This window comes from Gracilinanus agilis, chromosome 6 (genome assembly GCF_016433145.1).
Source record: "Gracilinanus agilis isolate LMUSP501 chromosome 6, AgileGrace, whole genome shotgun sequence".
NCBI classification, from domain to species: Eukaryota; Metazoa; Chordata; class Mammalia; order Didelphimorphia; family Didelphidae; genus Gracilinanus; species Gracilinanus agilis.
Genome location: NC_058135.1, coordinates 276,617,156 through 276,623,053, shown reverse-complemented (window position 1 = coordinate 276,623,053; position 5,898 = coordinate 276,617,156). Strand labels below are relative to the sequence as shown.

The 5,898-nt window shown below is 35.0% G+C and overlaps 1 pseudogene; it reads right to left on the bottom strand.

Annotated features, from left to right (window-relative positions):
• Nucleotides 1-1,450: 1,450 nt before the first annotated feature.
• LOC123251418 lies at nucleotides 1,451-2,384 on the bottom strand (annotated as a pseudogene).
• Nucleotides 2,385-5,898: the final 3,514 nt, after the last annotated feature.

Here is a 5,898-nt window from a genome sequence, read left to right as displayed (position 1 = left end):
TAAGATCCATTCAAACTGCCTGCCAGTCTTTACCTTCTCCCATCTTTACTACGTAGCCAAAAAGCGAGTAAGCCAAGCCCAACCTCCCAATATTTAAAGCCTGGCTTTACATTAAAGACATCATGTACAAAACAGGAAACCTGTTGCATCATGAAAAATGTAGTTTCAAAGTGTCCACAGGAAGTTTGTCATTTTAAAGCTCAAATGAGCCCCCAAATACTTCCAAATGGAACCCCCAGAAATTCTAAATAACACAAGACTAAAGAAGGTAATATATTCTCCATAAAGACAGGAATAGAACATTCATTGAATAAGTATTAGGGAAATTTGAGTGGCTCAGTGGATAAAGAGCCAGGCCTAGAGACAGGAGGTCCTAGGTTCATATCTGGCCTCAAATACTTTCTAGCTGTGTGACTCCTGAAAAGTCACTTAACCCCTTTTGCCTAGCTAGCCCTTACTACTCTTCTGCCTTAGAACCAATACACAGCATTGATTCTAAAACAGAAGGTAATGGTTAAAACAAACAAACAAACAAAAAAGAATATATGCTGTTAAAACAAAGAAGGTCTCACCATCATGAATGTTGAACTAGAATGGATCTTAAACAAATATAAAATCCACATTTTGTACAAAGGAATTAGGACATGAGAGGGCAAATATTGCTTAGAATATCAGATATCACAAATAGCAAATATGGCATTCAGACACAGAACCTCTAAATATGCAAGGCCTCTGAAAAGTCATAGCTAAATTTTAAGATTCAAATGCTATAATACAGAGTTTTCTTTCTATTCCAGCACACGAATGGGAGATTTTGGATAAAAGAAAGTGTCTGGGTGGGATTGAAGTTTTCCTCAAAGCATTTAAATTAGTGCCACAAAAAAATAAGGAATAAATATTTTCTGCTTGCACATGGAGGGAAAGACCAGAAGGAATAGATGGAAGTTGTAGAGAAATTATAAGTCAAAATTTCCCAGGAATCTGATGTATGCAAAACTGGAATAATTTCCATATTATGTACTGAACTTTTCCAGCACTTATTTTTCCCTTCCTAAAGTAAATTAATTGATGACAAGAACCTTTTTTGTTTATTTTTTATGTCTAGTGTCTGACTCAGTACATGGATCCAGTTTTTTTTAGTGTTTGCTAATTTACTGATATTCACACAAAGGAAAATTTCAACTAAAGTGTGAATGCTCATTATGGGGAACATAATAGGAGAAAAATTTATAGAGATAATTCAGACTAAATGCTCTCCTAATCTTCTTCATTCACAATTAATATTAATTGGAGTTTGGAATTTTTTTCAAATCACAAAAATATTTATCTGGGTATATATTAGGAAGAAAATTTTATTTCTGCAAGAAAAGTTTTCAAAGAAATTTAGCAAGTTTTTTTTGCTTATAATATTGTAACAAAATCATGCTCTACACTGGAACTGAAGTTGAAGTCATATCAACTTCTTAAAGACCCTTTTCAAGGCACCCTTAACATCTTTGTTTCTCAAACTGTAAACCAAAGGGTTAAGCATGGGAATAACCAGGGTATAAAACACAGTGGCTATCTTCTCTGTATCAACAGAGTGACTAGATTGGGGTTTCAGGTATATGAAGAGAAGTGTTGCATAGAACAGAACCACTGCTGTGAGATGAGAGTCACAGGTAAAGAAATCTTTATGCCTTCCCTCAGAAGAGTTCATCCTAAGGATGGCCACAATAATGAGCATGTAGGAGACAAGAACTATAGAAAGGGATGAAATTAAATCAAATGCAGAAAAGATCTTAACGATTAGTTTAATATCACTTATGTCTGAACAAATGCTGTATAAAGGAGGAACACCATCACAGTAGAACTGTCTCACTACATTTGATGCACAGAATGATGAATTAAATATCTTAATTGTTACCAGTAAGGCTACCATGATGCCATAGAGGTAAGGAATAATCACCAAGACCCAACACACTCTGTTTGACATGATGATGATATAGAGAAGGGGCTTACAGATAGCCACATAGCGATCATACGCCATGGATGACAGGATAAAAAATTCACTGGTGATGAATACTGCATAGAATCCCAATTGTGTTGCACATTCATGGTAGGAAATGGTATTTTTTTCCACGATGAAACTATCATTTTTGGACCAATGACTGTGGAATAGCCAAGATCAACATATGCCAGATGCCTGAGAAAAAAGTACAATGGGGTTTGCAGGTGAGAATCAACACTAGTTAAGATGATCAGACCCAGATTCCCCACAACTGTGGCCATGTAGTTGAGTAAAAAGACAACAAAGAGGGGACCCTTCAGCTCAAGATTGTGATGCTCATGAGAATGAATTTAGTCACCTGACTTCCTTTGGTTTCATTCAACTTGGTCATTTCTTCAATCCAAAAAATATCATCTTTAAATAAAAGGAAGAAGCCTTCTTTGACTATAATTTGCATAATCAATTAGACTCTTAGTATAGAAAAATCTTAGATAAATTGAGCAGTAATTTTTCCACAAAATCTCAATGTATTAATTTCATTTTAATCATAGCATGTCATACATCATATCATATAATCATGTTACTTAAATAAAAATTGATTAAAATTTTACTTTATGAAGAAGGGAATTGTGGAAATCTTTAACTCACATGTTAGATGTGAAATAAGATAATGATACTATAAATACATTTTAAAATATATTAAACAAACAGTGTCCAGATGGATCATAATTAGATCCTGAGGAAGGATAGAGTATATGAGAACACCTGAAGAAGGCATTATGGTATGGTAAGTAAAATGTATACTTGAAGTCGAGAAGAATTGGGTTCCACAACCATATGCAACATATTTCTGGGTCATGCTGTGCTAGTCCTGTAAAATCCTTGTAGTTTAAGCCACTTTCTACAAATATAAATTGCAAACAGATTGCTGGGAATTTTAGATGAAATTTTCTTCTAAGTAGAGCCTGGAACGATGAAAGTTAAAGGTAAAGTTTTAATTCTTTTTTCTATCTCCTACCGAAATTAATTGTGTATGTCTTCTGGGAAGATAACATGGATATCCACCCTCTGTATAGCCTCAGCATTCTGTTCTCTAATCAGGGATAGAATATCTTACTGCAAAGTTATGAACGTGATGTATTCTTTTAAGTTTGATGTTTTCAATGTCTATCATTCGTTGACACATGAAAGGAAATTAATAAAAATTTTATTAAATTTGTTCTTATGAACAAGTCCATTTGCATAACATAGAGCTCAAAAGTATTTGGGGCCTCATATGTTATTATTGATCCTTAATCAATTTATTTGATTTTTCTGTTTGAAAAAAAAATAAAGCATTTGTGATGCTGGTCAGAGATAGAACATTTTAAGTGCTGAGATTTCTAGAACACCTTCATGTACTTTCAATTCAAAAGAATTCAAAATGTAGCACATAAATTTCCTCATTCCTCCAAATTCCCACAAAGTATGTATTATTCTTGACTTTTTTAACTTAATTACTTGATAAAAATATGATTTTTATATCTAATTTAGTGAGAAGATCACAAATAACTCTGTTATCAACTCACCTGGAAGATAAAATCATCAGTAGCTTGTTCATGTTATCTCTTTTGCTAGTTACTAGAGGAAAACTTTATGGGTTTCTTAATCCCCATGAGGCCATGTCCCCAAAGTACTGGTGAGCTTTAATGAACTTAATAGGATCATCTCAAGGAAATTGCCATAATATGTAACAGTGCCAAAAATTTCAATCAACCCCAGGAAATAATAAGTATCAATTATTGCCAATCTCTGCTTTGTAGGTGATATTGTCTTGATTGTTGCCTATCCAAGAATGTTGCAAAAGGTTCTTTAGAGAGGACTTTAGTCAATCAGAACAGATTAATTTTAATCATCCACACAGTAAAGGCCTAGTAGATAAAAAATTTCTACTATCTAAATGATAATGTGTTATTTAAAATCACTTGGGATATTTGGAACTACATTTCCCATGGTCCAATGAGTTTCCTGTTTTAGACTACGTGTCTTTCAAGGTGAGGGATGGCTTTAAATATTGGGAAGTGACTTTGAACTTCCTCTTTAACTACCTGGGCACGGGAAGTTAGGAAAGGTAAAATGGCTGATGCGGCAGTTTGAATAGGTTTCTTACAGGCTTGTGGTCAATTTATCTCTATCAGCATGGCTTTTATTAAAATACTATTCTCCCTTTTAATCTCAACCATCATCATTTTTAAAAATAACAGTTTGGTGAACAAGAAGGTTGAAATTCGGACCCTAAATTTTTTAGATAGCCTAAGAAGAAGCCATGCGACTCTGGGACCTGGAGTCTCAGAAACAATCTTTTTCCTCGCCCAGTCCTCTCCCTATTTTCCCCACCCTCTAGGCTGCCTTGTAGGGAAGAAGGACAATGGTTTTAATTGCCGCTGGGCTGCAAATTATTTTGCTCAATGCCACGGGCCTGGTGGCCCTACGGACACTGATGGACTGCCGGGTTTCCTGCTGTCCTCTGCCGCTGGATCTTCCTAACCCCTGACCTGGACTCCATGCCTGCCTGGCCCGCCAGTACAGACCGCTGCCTCACATTCCTGCCAGCCCTGACCTCTGCCAAATTCCCAGCCCACCAGAGCAGATCGCTTCTCTTGATCCTGCTGACTCCTGAGATTTCTGAGGGACCCTTGCCCTGACTTGGCGAGATCTTAGGAGACTTCTGCTGCTGCTTAAGATTTGGTATTGCCCCCCCACACACACACTCTCTTGGTAATGGCTTTTAAGGCATGATTTAGGCACCCCCCACTCCCCACAAGCTCTCCACATGTTTTTTTTTTTTTTCTCTAAATATCGAACCTAAGCTTTTCTCTAGCCCAGAGCCCACGATCCCATGTGGACGCTAGTGTCTGAACCTTGAACCAGTGATTATTCTTCATCAGGTGCATGGCCTATTCAAACTTTCTGTTGACTACTAAACTGGAACTCAGGGGAAGAAATTCACCCCATATTTGATCAGAACTTTGAAGTAAGAGTGGAGACTGATTATAAGGACCCTGAATTTGAACTTTAAAATGGACCAGAGGTGGATTTTAAAACCTCAGAGCTGAATCTGTTTTAAAAAGACTGTATCTTACTGCATTTAGCTGATTGGTTTCATGAATTAATTTTGTTTATTTCATTGATTTTCCTGTTGCACTGAATCATTTTAGACTAATGAAGTTTGTGGCTACTAGACTAATTCTGTTTGTGATTTTATTGTAACTCCCAAATAATGAGAAAAATCTATTAGAACTCGTAAGAGGGTTTTGACTAGCTTGTTATCTGGTACTCATATTATATTTCCTAATTTATTTCAGGTTTCATTATTACTGTAATCAAAACAATGCTGTTCTTGTACTATTTGAACATCTTACATATTTTAAAGTTACAAATTGCCTTAATTGTATAAAATCTTGGAGAGTTTGATGCCTGCCTTGAGATTTAAATTGTAATTTTATGAGAGGTCTTTTAAAAAATTTACTTCAGATATCTAGTACCCTTCTGCGTAAATGATAGGGTTTTTATGTATTTATTTTAAAGAATTGTTGTCTTAAAGGATAAGCTTTATATATTTTATTGTGAAAAATTGTTGTCTTATATTTTTTTTGATGTTAGTCTATGTTTTAGCTTCTTTTATCAGAAGGATATAGAATTCTTAAGGATCATTGTTGAGAAGATATTTTAGCCAGGGTTTAAAAGTTGTAACAAATATATGATTTTTGAACATCATTGTTTATTGTTTTAAAATGTTGTTAGAAATTATGGTACTCTATTTGAATGTGCATTGTGAATCTGCTATTTTGTAAAACCCATTTACACTCACAGAAAATCTCATTTTTGGGTAACAAAACCGTTCACTAGTTCTAAGATATATATATATA